Source organism: Oryzias melastigma, linkage group LG9 (assembly GCF_002922805.2).
Source record: "Oryzias melastigma strain HK-1 linkage group LG9, ASM292280v2, whole genome shotgun sequence".
Taxonomy (NCBI): domain Eukaryota; kingdom Metazoa; phylum Chordata; class Actinopteri; order Beloniformes; family Adrianichthyidae; genus Oryzias; species Oryzias melastigma.
Window position 1 is genome coordinate 23,516,779 of NC_050520.1, and position 16,013 is coordinate 23,532,791.

The 16,013-nt window shown below is 39.9% G+C and overlaps 1 long non-coding RNA gene across 5 annotated transcripts in view; it reads right to left on the reverse strand.

Moving 5' to 3' along the window:
- Positions 1-16,013, reverse strand: part of LOC112148890 — a 79,130-nt gene that overhangs the window by 53,184 nt on the left and 9,933 nt on the right. For 4 of the 5 annotated variants that reach the window (XR_002919708.2, XR_004948445.1, XR_002919709.2 and 1 more), the window contains exon 3: positions 14,922-15,011. This is a non-coding gene — a long non-coding RNA (uncharacterized LOC112148890). Of the gene's footprint in view, positions 1-3,710; positions 4,231-14,921; positions 15,012-16,013 lie in introns of those variants that run through there. The other variant, XR_002919706.2, reaches the window with a different exon arrangement.

Below are 16,013 nucleotides of genomic sequence, written 5' to 3' on the forward strand. Positions count from 1 at the left end.
TTTTGCTCGTCTGAGCTTTGTTCTGGCTAAAAACTGTTTGTCTGGATAGCTCCAATATTGTCCACCATTTTTGCTGCACAGGTAATGTTAGGTTGGGGGTGTGAGGGAGTGTAAGCTAGCTGGAGAGCGTGCAAACAAATGGATGATGGGAAGGGGAGGCAGGCTTTCTCCACACCAACGGTCCCGCCCCCAACTCAAAAGTGAATTTCTAATGAACTACCACCGCTCTGCAGAAACTATGTCCTTGAAAACGATACAGGTTTTTTGATTTTGGCTAAAAAAACTGCTTTTTTTTTCGAACAAGAACAACAACAAAAAACCAAGCGGTCATAAATTAAAAACACTAGGAACGCTTTTAAAATAGATCTGTGGGACTAACCATTCAGACACAGTTAGTAGCCTTTATCTAATACATTTTTCCCATACTTTCTTTTGACAGAATTGTTTAAAATATGATTTTATATATTTTTCAATAAACTGCTGTACTTGAACTTCTGTTTTTGTCTCTAGAATGGTGTAAAGAATTAAAAAAGTCTGATCAGATTCAATTGAATTCTTTTCACATGGGGTGTCTTTGTCCCACGGTCCTTTAGCATGCTACAAACACATCACTGCGGTCAAGTACAGACAGCCTCTACCTCTGAGCATCCTGATGAGGCACACATGATTCATGGTGCACCTCTCTGCTCTTCATCAGTGTAATAAATGACACAAGGCACTGAGCAGAACCTCTGCCAGAGAAACCCATCTGAATGCAAACTTTTAATCTGTTCATCTCTGTCAAGCTGAAGACTTTTTCTTTGCATTTCCCTCTCCACGCTCCCCGTTCCTTCACAGTCATTGTGGTTTGTGTTGGTCTGCCTTGAATAGGAGCGACTCTCTGTTCCGCTAAAAGGATGGCCGTGTGAGAGGGCCAGCTGGCCTCACTCTTTCATCAGCGACACTGACCTTCTGCTTGTCACCGCTTAAGCGGCCGTCACATCCACTCCACAGTCTCATTGGCCACTGCCACAGGGAAAAGAAGCTAAAGGCCTACCTTAATCTGATACAGCGTCTGAGAGCCACATAAACAGTCAGTGTTTTATGTACTGAGGAAGGAAGGTGCAGTCTGTGTGGGAGCTGTTCTGTGAAAAGGCCAGTAATGAAACTGAGCCTGTCCACCATCCCTCTGGTGAATGTTCAAGCTTTAACTGAAAGTTTGCCAGATCAAAGAATTCCGAGTTGGTGATAACAACTTTAAAGAATTATCTAAAAGTGCTAGGGCAACGAAAAAGAATAAAACTCAAATCATGTCATACAGCACCTTCATGCACCATCAATTGCAATGACAAAAAAGTTACTCGCCCTTTTAAGACTCCTGCACTGTAAGTGCAGGCCCGACCCCGGCTCCCGAACACTTACTGACCTAAAGATGCAGTGACACAAAAAGCTCAAAGATAATTAAATATTGATTTTTGTTTTCTAATCCCATATAAAAATTGTCCTGAGACTCCCAGCGGTAGTTTTCACCCTCGGTAAAAGATGGGGAAAAATTCTAGATTGGCGGTTAACCTCTATTTCATGTTGGGGGGGCGGCGTCGGCTTGTGGGGGGTGATGGTGAGGGGAATTGGGGGGGTTGCAATGCAGTGATGCTGATGCGTTCTTGGCTCCAGCCTTGAACCTGGCCCGCGCCATTACTTCCCCGCTGCTGATGACACTGATCCCCCTCTCTAATCTCTGTCATGAAGCGGACTGTGGCAGGCTGCCTCTGCACCCACCGCACGCCCGATTGATATCCTCCTCACCCCCACCTCCTACAAAACAGTATCCCTCCTCTTCCTTCACAAGTCTGCTCCTTTTTCAAACCTGTTTTCCCCCCAAACAAAGAAGCAGAATTTTGGGATCTATCTTCTCTATTTTTAACACACTTGGTGCTCAATCACCAAACAGATTTATTTGTTGACCAAAGAGCTGAAAAGTTACCCAGTGGTGATTGGTCAGTAACATGAATAAATAAAACATAAAACTGATGTAATCTAAGATGCTGTAAAGTTTGTCCATCTTTGGCATCAAGAAGACAAATATGACACACACACATGTAGAGAGGGGGTGCCCTGCAGGGGGCAGCAGTGACCAGTCCAGTTGGAAGCACCACAGTGCCTATGCATTAACTTTTTATCCCTTCCATCATCATCATGCATGCAGACAAACAAACGCTCCTCTGGGGTTGTGGGCCAATAAAAAGGCATCTTATTAGCCCCCCCTCCTCCTCCCTTCCCACCCCAGGCTCCCCGCACCATCAGTCTCCTCCCTCGCCCTGCATGAGGCACACAACCCAACCTGCTGTCGTCTCCGCCACCAAACATCCCCACCAACACACAAACGCTTTCAACTCTTACAGCGCCACCTACACCACCCCTGTGTTCAGCTTCCTGATCCTCAACTTCATTAAAAGACACTCCAGCACACGCCACCGCGGCCTTCCCTCGCTTAAGTGCTCCCCCATCATTGCTCTTAACCCCACTCTCCTGCGTAGAGCTGAATAGATAACCCAACAAAGAATTAAAAAAAATAGAAAGAGGGAGGGCATCAAATCCAGCTCCTCGTCGGCTGGCCTCAGGTGGGAAACAACACCGCCGCTTACCAGCATGACTTAACAGATGAAAGCAAATCCGTGCAGAATGTGTGAAAAATAAACATGTTTCAACATTTCTGTGGATCAAGGATTCTCATGAGCTTTTTGCTTGACATTTTTCAAAGCCTTGTGGATGTATTTTTTTAAGGAAGTATGCAAAAGCATCCTCATTTTTTATTTAAAAAGTTGCCCCTCATTTTAATTTATTTACTTTAAAAAGGGGAAAAACCAAGTCAGCACCAGGGTGAACAGAGGGAACCCTGCAACTTCCCATCCTGAGAGCGCTGGAAAGGATGAAACAAATGACACATATGTACATAGTTTTGCATTTTGATCCAAAAATTATTGAACAGAGTTTCAACTTTTCAATTTATTGCAGCTATAAAAAAAAGGTTTTTGCTTGTAAGTAGAACCTACATTTAGGAAACTCTAGAGCCAAAGTGGCTTGTCCCAGATTTGCGACAACAGGCCTTTTAAGGTTTCAAAGTTTTAGGAGAACCAAAATTGAGTGACTTGTTGCATGGATTTTATGTGCATCCCTTCACTTCAGGCCTGGATGTTGCTTCTGCATCCCGGCACCATGGATAATTCTGTTTGCTGCGTGCCCCTAGTAACTCATACCTAAGCTGTCACTGTTCCTCTGTTACACAATGTGCACTGATATGCTTGTTTTATCAAAGCCCCAGGAAATATTGTATGGGAGGAAAATGGATTGGTAAGAAAAAGAACAAAAAACAAAAAAAGAGAACAATAAATTATTCAAGCAACTATGTGAAATGCTTCCCAGCATTAGAACACATGATTGAGTGGAAAGGAAGGTTGTTATCTTTTATTAAAATCAGACAAACACAACAAGTAAATTGTTAAGTTGCAAAAACTGGAAACTTTTATTTTTTTTGTGGAGGTTGCATTCAAAGTGTTCATGTTTGCAATTTCCCAGAGTTCCTTAAGTAATTATTCTCAGTGGAGTATTGTTCTCTAAAGGTTATGATTTATTAAATGTTTTCTTACTATTTGAATCAGTTCTCAGGTAGTTGGAGAATGTATTTTCTGTGAGATTTAAAAAGAACAATCAGAGCAATCTTTTTTGTTTGTTTTTTTCTACCTAGTATTTAAAAAAAATGAGGGACTTTTTCAGACATGATGTTTTTCTTCACAATGCTTTAGTGCATGTGGGAAATGCTAGTGCAGGCTGCCAAAACCAGAGACCAAATCAATAAATGTGACTGCAAAATGGATTTTTTAATTATTGCCCAAACAAATGGCATGTCCAAGTCTAGAAATGGAGAAAAAAAAAAAATCAGAAAATGGCCACCAATTCTCCTATTTACTGAAAAAGCTTTGTGTCAAATGAAAGCATGTGTTGGTTAGTGGTGCAGTATTTTACATTTATGCTTTGTTTCCAATTTGACCTCATTTTTTGACAGAAATTATGAATTAACACACAGAAAAAGGCATAAAAGCCTAAAGAAGTTTATGTTGCCCCTCTCTTACAATAACGGGATGATGAGGACGATGACAAGGGTGTCAGGTTCACTGCTGAGCTGCGTTTCCTTTGATATTGTTGCACTGTATTGTAGGATTTTGATGGCAGACTTTGAAGAAGAAGACGTGCCTGAAGGAACAGAAAATAAGTGATAAATCAGATCATGTAGGAGTAGAACTGCAAGGGCCTGACAACTCCAAGTTAGAGAACATAAGCCTGGAAGCATAACAGCAGTCTGTCATGCATATGTGTACGAGTTAAAAGAAGCATCCATTTTAGAGTTAAATGACTTTTGTTCCAGGATTTCTCCGGAGCGGTGTCTTGCAGAATCAAATCCCGTGGATATTTCTCCCCCGTGAAAGCTCTCAGTTCTGCAAAGATGGATCTAAGTGCTCCTCTGACCACAAAGACCTTGAGTGTGCGCGTCTATTAGAGCAAAAGTCTGACTGGATCCAGAATGAATTTGTACATGACGGCTCTGTCAAACATCCATGGACTTACTACAACCCCACTAGCAACTTACCTACCAGCCCCCTCCTGTTTCCAGGCGGGCAGACAGGTGGACAGCACGCACAGGACCAGAATGCTTCTGGAGGGGAGGGTAGGGTGGATGATATTGATTCAACGTCTACTGTACTTGGAGAGAGGAGAGGGAGAGGGGGCCAACAGCACTTTTCTTACAAGGCTAACTCTAGACCAATCTCATCACACATTCTCTCAGGGGACTTTCTTTTTTTACCTTCTCCCCCCCTTTCTTTCTCTCCGCATTGCATTCTCTCTTTCATTTTTATTCTGTTAAGGCAAAAAAAAGAAGAAGAAAAAAAAAACAAGGTCGACAAAGGTTGTCCTCCCAGCTGTCATCAGAGAGAGGAGGGGGTACAGATAGCTCTCCAGAAGACAGGCCTGAGAGCCGAGATATCCCACAATGCCGCTGATAAGAAAGTGGGCCATATAACCTTTGGTAGGCACGTGATGGGAATGCAGACGGCGGCAGGCGGCATTGTGGAAAGGACGGGGATGGGGAGGGAAGATGCTGCTGAGGCTGCTACACTTGAAGATGAAGTCAAAGTCGGCGAAGGAGGAAGGATGAGGAGGGAGAAGCCGTGAGAAGCAGAAGAAGATGTTAGCTGCCAGAGAGGCAGAGGGGATGAAACGGAGGAAAAAATGGCTAAAAATAGGAATGTGAGCGCTTTAGAGGTATTTCCTGCAAAAATAAGTTTCATTTAATGACTCCAAATTTTCCTATGTTTAAAGAATCCACTAAAGTCATCTTTTGATCTATTTTAAAAGCATTCATAATTATGATTATGGAATTTTTAGTCATGATAAAAAACTGCTGATTTCTAGGACGTTGTTTCTGCAAAGGGGCAATAGTTCATCAAAATTCATGTTATGGGCGGGACTGTTGGTGTGGAGTAAGCCTACTCTTATTTCCCATCATTCCTCTATTTAAACTCTCTCCCGCTAGTTTACACTCCCTAACCCCAAAATAACATTACTGGAATGGAGCAGAAGACGGAATGCAGACCTTGGACTAATGCTTTAATCGTGTAACTTCACCTTACTTTTTCTTAAAATGTGATTCATGTTAATTATTTTTCCGATTCAAAAATTGATTTATGTGCAGAATATTTTTATATATTTTTTACATTAGAAAAAATATATTTTTATTGAGGATTTTCCAAATGGAAAGAAATTAATAATAATTATCATTATTTGATAATTGTTATATATATATATATATACAGTATATATGATACTTGAATTATAAAAATGGTTTTTAGAATAATGTTTCCTGAATCCTAATCATTGATCGGCATATGCTGTGATAAAGTCTGAAATAGTGTCATGTCTACTGATGAGAAGTTATGAACGTGAAAATGATCATTCATCGAGTCGTGATGGGATTATATAAGTTTGCTTTCTTCCTCTCCCTTTCATGCAATCTATAATATGATACCTAGTTATCTTATGTATGACATATCTTTGTAGGGATGTAAACCTCTGCTGATTGTATTGCACGTGCATTCTTGCTTGATTGATTGAAATAGACCATTTCAAGTGAATTTCAAATCAAATAGATGTTTTGTCTGCTACTGATTCACAACTATTTGAATAAAGAAATAATCAGAATTTAATTTTAATTTCCATTTCAGCATCGCTTCCTTTTACGATATGGTACCTTAGTGTATACGAGGTACTTGCGCTGTACCTATGACGTACCTACATGGTTCATAGGTATTTACGTGGAACTTAAGTTGTTGAGCTACTAACATGGTACCTTCTGAGGCTTTTATGAGGCATTTGTGTGGTAAGTTAATATGTCTCTTGTGGTGATTGGTATTTATAGCTACTTTTGTGGCGCATTATGACATGTTTCATGGTACTTGCCAAAGGTAAGAATAAAATATGTACATGGAAAGTACCTGTTGAATACTTGTATTATTGTATTGTACTTTATTTTATTAAAGCATTTGCTAAACAGTAGGAGGACCAGCCCCTTCTGATGACACATCTCGTTTTTCCACTGTATAACTTAGTTATACATATCCTCCATCATGGTGTTAAAAAACACGATTTTCAAAGGCATAATTTCCTGTTTATTATCAAAAGAAAACCAGATCAGACTCATTTGTGTGACTCAGGGATCACAGAGCAACATATCTACAGAAGGGAAACAGCAGCTCTCCCCCCCAACCACATGCTCCCACATATCAGTCTGATTTGCTCCACTGTGGGAATAATTGACCCTGAACAATTATTGCACTGAGTGCTCTCATTTTTCTTCTCCTCAGTTCCACGCAGTCATGCAGGGTGGGGCCTCCCCTTGGTTTCTGAAGCGAGGGCTCGCTGTGGTGCAGCAGGATCCCTGTGAAGACGCCTCACAAATGAAGTTCTCCTCAATCTCTGGAGACTCCATCGCCATTTGTTTTCATTATTTTGACAGCCCGTTTTAAGGAGCTCTCCTCTTCAGGCTTCACTCGCCTCCCTCTGCAACACTTTCTGCACCCCCCACCCCCCATTTATTTGGAGCTCCTCCTGGGTGAGGTGCAACGATGTGTTTCAGTCACAGCTCCCTGCCTCAGAAGGCGGTTTTGGGGGTGTGGGGGGGGCAACAGAGAGGCACTTCCTCACCTAGATGAATAGACACCTCCTTTCTCTCCTTCCTCCACCACTTCATCTCTGCACAGCGAGTGCTGCGGAGTTCTGACTCTGTCCAGAGTGAAGTCGCTTTTCAGCTTAACTTTTTCCACCTTTTATCATCAAAATAACAACAAAACTGTAAGTAGACGTCCCTCACAAGGCAGAAAATATATCAGGCATGTAATCAACAGAACAACTTGAATGTGAGTTTTACAGTCCGTGCTGCATTTCATGCTGAACTGGAATTCCCTCACGTCTGAGAAAAGCAGCTGAGAATATAAGAAAGCGAAACAAAGAGCTTCTCTGTTGCCCGTTTCCCATGCAGCAAGCTCATGTTCAAGCGAGAGCTTTCTTGTCAGCCCCTGAACTGAGGTACCAAAGTTTCTTAAACAATCTGATTTGTATATTCCTGAGACAAAGACCTCCAACATCAACACTTCATCAAGGATAAACAAATGGACCCTTTGCTCATCTGATTTCACCTCCATCGCGCTGAGCATCCTGTTTCAAAGCTGGTCTTGATTTGTCTTTGGTTTCCCCTTGTGCTGCAGAACACACTAACAGAGTGATGCATGAACTGAAAAGGAAAAGTTTAAATTTTGTGGGAGGGCAGGCTGTTGACACATCTGGCCTACACAACCCAGCAAAAAGACAGGCGAGAGATGAGCTTTACATGAAACGTTTTGATATTTCAGCCAAATGTCTCTATTAAATCAAATATATTACTTCCCCTTAGGCCTTATTCAGGTATTTTTATAAATAAAACAGTCCTTGTTATAGTGTTAAGTATTTGCTCAAAAAAGAGAATAACATTTTTTTAAAACAATTGTTTGATGTTTTTAGTTCCGTTTCAAGAATTTGCCTAAAAGTTTGGTTGAGATAAATTATTAAAACAAGCCTTTAATTTCCACAAAAATATTTTTTAAATATCAAATGTGCATTTAAATAAAAAACAAATAATTTTTTTTAGGTCTGGCCAGTAAGGTATGAATGATCAGCCGCAGCTATTCATTGGAAGGATATAAGGATAAGAATCCCTCAGAGGGATAGAATAAAGACAATAACATTGATCGGGATTGTGTCCGTGAGGCTTTTTTCTGATTGGTCTCCAACTATTTCAGCAGTAATCATACAACCTGCAGAACAGTTTTTCAAGTCCAGGCTTTACCTGTAAAATATATTTCAAAGTGGGTTTTAAGAATGCCTGAAATTAAACAGAAATACAAGTCTTTCTGTTCAATCTGTTTCTAATTTTACAGCTTAACTGCAGTGGTACAGGCTCCATTTATTTGCAAAGCTGGCAAAAAGAATATATTCATTATATTTTTATAAATATGTGCATCTTCACTCTATACATCTTCACCTGTTTTCATCCACATGCATGTCTTTCAAAAACGTAAATAAATGAATGAGTGATCTGAATAATGCATGAACAGTGAACATAACTTATCCTAAAACAGGTGAAACTGGGAGATCAAAAACTGGTTAACAGTTAAATTTTCCTTTTTGGGGTTATCTCATAGGTGAAATGGACTCAGTCAAATCTGCCTCTTTCAGCTTTAAGAAGAATGGATCATCATCCATAAGCCTCATCCTGTTCTATCAGAGCTTCACTTCATTGGGTCGCTCGTACTTTTTTATGTGAATGACATTCATACATATTTAAAAAAAAAAAAAACTTGGTGATTGCTGCTGCTGACTCGATGAAATCATCTGGTTGGTTTAGCACAACTTTAATTATTCATTTAATCCTCAAAAGATACTTTTCATTGTTGTCAGAAGAAACCAGAAAAAGAGACGCAAAAATGTTCAATGTTCATTTCAGCTTATCTGGAGAATATCGGTTCACAAACAAGGTTGATCCAAATAAATAAATAGACGTTTGTTAACAATAAACATTCAGCAAAGGCAAAAAAATACAATAAATTAATTTTGGTATAATTTAATTTTCTCCAAGCCATTGCTATATATTCTAATATAATATATCTTATTTTATCTAATGAACAATTACTAAGGTGAAATAGCCCTTAGCTGCAAATGAAAAGACCAAACCATTACTCCTCCACCACCATGTGACCATGTGTGCACAAGTTGGGCCTGCTGCCTTTCAGTAAATTAACAGCAAATCATTCCATTACTATCATTAAACGTAATGATTTAAATAATGAGTATGATTTGATCAAAAGTAAAATGATTTGTCAGCAGCCACTGGATGAGGATAAACACAGACTAAAAGATGTGCAGCAACCAGGAAGTCCTTGCAGGATCTCACTCGCAGCAACAGTTAGTCTGCCAGGAAAATGAGTAGGTGACACCAGAGTGGGAGAAGAAAGAATCAAGTGCTGCATGAAACCAAGGATGCGAGCAAAAAAAAAAAAAACAGGACTTGATGTAATCCTACAATAAAACACTCCTGTTCTCGCTACAGTGACAAGTCCCCCGGCCTCAACTCCTCAGAAAACAGCAGAGGTCAATGACTCAAATCCTTCCAACAGGACAAACAAATCAGATCCACAACCCGAACCCTCCAGAGAACCCAGAAAAAAGAAAAAAAAAAGGAAACAACAGGTCACGACTAAAAACCAACGCTGGTCAGAGACAGAAAAACAAGTCAGACGCCATGAACAGCAACCAGAGACTCTGCAGCAAACAGAAGCTGAGACAGTCCGACACCAGTCACCGCTCCACAAGCTCCTTACAGAGGAAGCCTCACAGGTGAGAGTAATAACACTGCTTAAAAAACTCAACTAAGCTGCAGTGGGGAGCACGGGAAAAGAAGCTGAAGAAAGATGACATTTCCTTTAAAGAAAAAAAAAGAGCCAAGAGTGTTGATAATAAAACTACCAAACATTTGTAGTAAGCCAGCAACAGAAAACATGCGTAATCCAGCTAAGTTTACAATATTTCTCTCTGACTGGGCTCCCAAAGAGCTGTTGATTTCAAAACATAGACACAGCATGTTGGCTGAAAGTGCAGTTCCACCCAAAGCTTTCTTGTAAATGATCTCTGGTGGATAGATGAGTCTTTGATCTTGATCAGCCTGGTTTTTCCATCAGCGGGATTGATCCCATTCTTGCCGTTGGCTTTGTTCGAATCAGTTTGTTTTAACTTTGGGAGGGTCATTTCAAAGTCCAGACTTTGTTGACATGGACCGTTTGAACATCTTCCAATCATTACAAATCTCTCTGTCAGCAGAATGATGCACATACACACAAAAAGAATAGAACATCACTGGAAAATGAGCCTGTAATAACTAGCAGATTAACAAACAGCTGAAGAAATTCCTGTTTATGTTTTATTTTACAAACAACTAAATAATCCACATCACCAAAACACCCAAACATGTGTTTTTTTGAACTAATATTTTCTAATGAACATCTTTTTATCAAAGTCTCTTCATTATCAGATCTGGCAGAGGCAGAAAGTGTGGATGTATTTTTACTCACAATGTTTCTGTGTTTTGGCTAAACTAAAAAATGTATAACATAAGAAAACCTCATAGTATAATTTCTGCTAACTCTTTCTGTTCTGATGCATCCACTTGCAGATAAAAACAATCATGGACATCTTTGTTTTCCTCATCTAAGCTGGCAAATGTCTCAAAACTGTACAGTTGGATAGCTTAAATATTGCTCGCCATTTTTGTAATGTTAGTTGGAGTTGTGAAAGGGTGTAAACTAGCTGGGGAGCATATATGGATGATAGGAAGGGGAGGTAAGCGTACTCCACGCCATTAGTTCTGCACAAAACTCAGAGTTGAATTTCAAATGAACTCCTGCCGCTCTGCAGAAACTATGTCCTAGAAAATGACAGCTTTTTAAATTTTGGCTAAAAATGGGACCATCATATTTAAAAGGCTACTGGGAACACTTACAATAGATTAAAAAATGACCAGATTGGGATTTTAATATTTGGTCAAATTAGGGTCAGTTTGAAGTGAATTAAAAACACGGATTAAAAACATGAAAAACAGGCATCACAAATTTGAAAAAAAATTACATTTGAAAACAGTTTTAAACTCAAAAATACATATTTTAAACTTGAAGGAATTACTGAAAATGTAAAAAAAAAATTACATTTGAAAAAAATAATATTGTAAACCTGAAAGAAATACAGAAAATAAAAAAGTAGATTAAAAACTTGAATAAAAAAGAAAAATAAAAAAAATTTACCAATTAAAAAAGGTTCATTTGTACTTTCAATTTTCCTTTTTTCGCTTTTCCTTGTTTGCTTTCAGTTCTCCATTTTCAGTTTCCATAATTTTCAATATTTCTTTCAAATTTGCAATATTCTTTCAAATCTTCAAGTTTTTTTTTCAAATGCTTGTTTTCAAACTTTTAATCTGGTTTTTCAGCATATTTTGATTTTACCCCATACGTTAACCTAACACAATCACATAGGAGAATGTTGCTTCAAAACTATTATAAATAAAATAAAGTAATAAATATGCATAAAATCGAGAAAGCAAATTGATTAAAATATCTTTATCTTCCAACTCACTTTATTGATCGTCCAATAGATATTTTTTAATTTTTTTATCCCACCTTTCACCTAATCAAAGTTGACTATAACATGTTTTGTTAACAGTGTAATCGTGACATTTAAGTTCAGGACCTCTGGGTGACCACATGCCTTCTGTGTTTTAGGAGAATCGAGTGAGGAAAAGAGGGAGGAGGACTCAGGAAACGCTGCAGGCCAAAACAGGGACGGCGTACCACCAGCATTCTTTTACTTGGCAATGATAGCCAGTGAGGCAGAAAAGTGAATTACCCTGCTAGTCCAGCGCTTCTTAATCTAATATCTCCAATGAGCGGCCTCAGCTCTGAATGGGAGCTCACTTTCGTGCTGTGTCACAAAACATTAGACACTGTTGCTCTGTTCATTTCTGCACAGTAATTCTGATACACCTCTTAGTCTTGGCGCCGGGGGACATCTCCCTGCCCTCCTACCATTTTCAATCTTCTATTGGAAGAATTATTATCCATTTATGTATATTTAGTTTACTTTTGTCAAAGCTCAGAGGGCTATGTGGCGGCTGATTGAATAAAAGGGTGTGCGTTTCCATTTCTCATCCAGTTTACCCTCATTTTTGTTTCCCCGTGAAGGAACTTATGCTCCAGGGTAATAAAAAAAAAAAAAAGTGTAAATAAAAGAAAATGGATCTCGTTGCTGGAGACTGCTGTTCTTTCTGTGTTGATGTTTGAACAAGCCAGTCTTCCGGAGAGATCTGGTGAGTCAAAACAATGGCAAAATGCCAGGAAATGTTAATGGCTTAATGATCGCGTTAAAGTAAAAAAACGTATTTGGTCTTTAAACGTGAGACGGAAGAAGCTTTATGACTTCCAGCTATCAGGAGGACGCTCAACCATGAGGTGCTTCCCTCGCACAGGATCGCTGTGTGTGGCAACTTTCTCATTGCCGAGTACTAAGTGTTGCTGCATGCATGGTAGGACTTCATAACCTGACCCCCCTCCACCCCCGTCGCTTTCTTCATAGCGAGGCAATTGGCAGGCAAACAGCTGCTTGGTCTTAGCGGGCTGCATATCAATGGCTCTAATTAATTGGATTAATGGAGAGGGTTCTGGGATTTGGGGAGAGGCTAGAGGAAGCATTTCAGCGGAAACAGAATTGCCATCCCTGAGGGCAAGGGGGATCGTGATGGAGCTGTAAGGGGAGGTGTGTGTGTGTGTGTGTGAGGGGGGCACACACGAGGCTGAATATGGATGAGGAAAAATTGAGTTAAAACAGAGGAGACTGCAGCATTCATTAGACCGCCCACCCTCTGAAGTAGCTGCTTAATATGCACGCTATTACTATGCAAATCAGCGATAATGAAACGCAGAGGATTTTTTTAATCAGAGGAAGAACAAGCAGATGTTGGGAGGGCTTGGAAAGAAGTGTTACCAGTGTTAATGTGTGTGTGAGAGAGAGAGAAATACACATTGTGTGAAAAAGTGAGTATATACATACCAGACCTGCAAGGTGTTGAGTCTTAATTGAAAAGAAACAAAACAAGGAAATCGGGTCTTCAAAAGAGTTCTTTGTTGAAAGTTTGCGAGTGAACTGTCTGAGGCCTAACCAAGAGTGATTAGTCCTCTCCGCAGGAAATGCATTAAGAAATCAGAATTAAGAACGTCTTATTTATTGGAGAGATTTGTGCGGATACCTTGGGGAGAGATAAAGCTTGATGGACTCACACCAAACCCGCTGTGCCGCGGTAAATCCCCGCAGCAATCCTCCCCAACCGGAGAGTCAACATTGGGACGTACCAGCTGCGGTGGAGGATCTGGACCTGATCATCAGAGTGTAGGGAAGATGTGCGGATGATCTATGTGTGGGAGTCTGAGGAAGGTGCTGTGTCTTTGTGTCATCACACGTGCGTCAGGCGGTGAGTGTGTGACTGGATAAAGACTCCTGCAAAGAAAGCTTCTCCTGGTAAGTGGTTCCCCGTGGCTCTGTGCTCTCGCAATTTAATCAAGGCGTTTCTCCGCGGGCCTGTTACATTAAGCGTTCTCTCAGCACAAGTGGAGGAATCAGACAGACTAGATGAAGTCATCGATCACGGAACAGCTGCCTTTTTAGCGGGAGCTGCCCCGCAGCGCCGAGCTGAGGCAAGGTGTCAGGCCTTCTGAGGCCGCTCGGACAAACAGTTTTCACCAGTCACTGATGTCACGTGTGGGTTTTGTTTCCTTGAGCTAAAGTTAATTGAGACAAATTAAAAAAAAAAAAGACAGATGACTTTATCTCCCTTTAGATTAAGAACCAAAGAACCCAAAGACTTCTACAATAAGATTCTGAACCACAGAAGCTTAGTGTGGGTATGTGAGATGTTCATATGTATGGATGAGAAAGAAATAGCAAGAAAAGAGCGGGAGAGTAAACAAATTAAAGTGTCAACCCCTTTGCTTCAATATATTGTTGTCATTTGGTAGAGAATGTCAAGTGGGTCCTCTTTAGTAGGCTGAGTAGAATATTACAGGAGTGAATCTCCATCCTGTTTGACTCCCCATGGCATAGTAATAACAACAATCTAATGACGCACAATACATCAGGTGCACTGAAGTCCCACTATCCTGGAGCCAGGCTGGAATTTGATCTTAGGCTTGATAATGAGAATGGTGATGATGATGAGGCGGCTGAGTGATGATGATGTGGTGTGTGTGATGATGATGGTAGTCTCCTCTTGTTAGTATGTCTCAGTCCTAATTACACAGGGTTATTACAAGGCTAGATTTAAAAGCTACTGTAGGTAGACCAGGCAGACTCAAACGGTTCCCACTGATTAACAAGCCTTAAACAGAATCAATTTCTGCTTTACAAGCTCACCGCTATGGTGGAGGATTATTTTCGCGTGCTCCAAAGTCAAGATGTTCCTCAAAGATTTACTCAAGGATTCACAGGTTAAAGGAAAACTTTAAAAATTAAAATTCTGGGGAAAAAATTTGGATTCTGGCAGTGAGATGCAAGTTTTGATTTGTCACATAAGATACATATGTTGTTCTATTGACATGTTTGTCATTTCTAAATTATAATAAATTAATGTTTAATCATTACAAAGGACATTGTGCGATGGTTGTGTCTGTGGACAGGCCAAGCCCTTTTGGTAACATCTGCATGCACATGTATCTATCATAAATCTCAGTCAACTTGTTGCCTCTTTTTATTCGTAATCTTACCTAATGATTCTTCAGCCACATTTCCCCTGTTTCCGTTCTTGTACCCTTTCCCACAGATCTCTACTGTCCCACTCCGCTCTGTCTTCTGTCCTATTAAAACAGAAATGCACAAAAAAACCCAATAAAAAATAAAGTTAACCTCACGTAAAAAAAGGGGTTTATACAAATGTACGACTCATTTGACCAAAGTGTCATGACCCTGATTGTAACAGTAAAACTTGTAAGATGCCCTCAGCTCTCACCTGCTGTTCAGGACAAGTTAAAATATAGTATTATAATGATAAAAAGGCTTGCCTTACAGTATGGACTTTGTTGTAACTGTCTTAGAATAGAATATAACTTTATTGATCCTACAAAGGAGAAATTACATTGTTAACATAGCTACTAACAGCAGATAGATGATAAAAACATTTAAAATACACTAAAAACATTGATAATAGTTATTGTCCAGTGTCTATGAGGCATAGTAGAATGTAATAGCTGGAATGAAAAAGGATCAGTGAAAGTGCTTCTTCCTGCAGCAAGGTGTTAAAGTCTCTGACTGAAGGACCTCCTCTGCATGTACCATACGGTCTCATACAGAGGAGGATGATGAAGAGGATTGTCCATGATGAGTTCCAGTTTCTGACACACAGTCCACCACATTCACAGACCAGTCCCAGCCACCGGGCTGTGGACCGGTACTGGTCCGTGGATCAATTGGCACCGGGCTGTGCAGGAAATAATTATTTATACCGTTTTTTGTTTTTTTTCCTTTGAGTCCCAACAATCTTTTATTTAAAAAAGGCAAAACAACAGATTATCTCAGTTAAACTTTCAATCACTTAAACTGTAAAGTTTAGTCAAGGGGGCAAAGTGACGATGTCTGAACGATCTTTTATTCTGAAAAATCTGTTGATTTTGAAGATAACCAGATTATCTTGGGTATATTGACTCACTTGAGCGCTAAAAGTAGTCCAGTGGCGTGCAACACAAGAAAAGTTAGAGGCCTATATGGAACGTTTCTTTGCAAATGGATAAGAGGTTAGTGCAGGAATGGAAGAACAAACAGTAAGGATTTTAATTTAATTTAAAAAAATAAATAAATAAAAA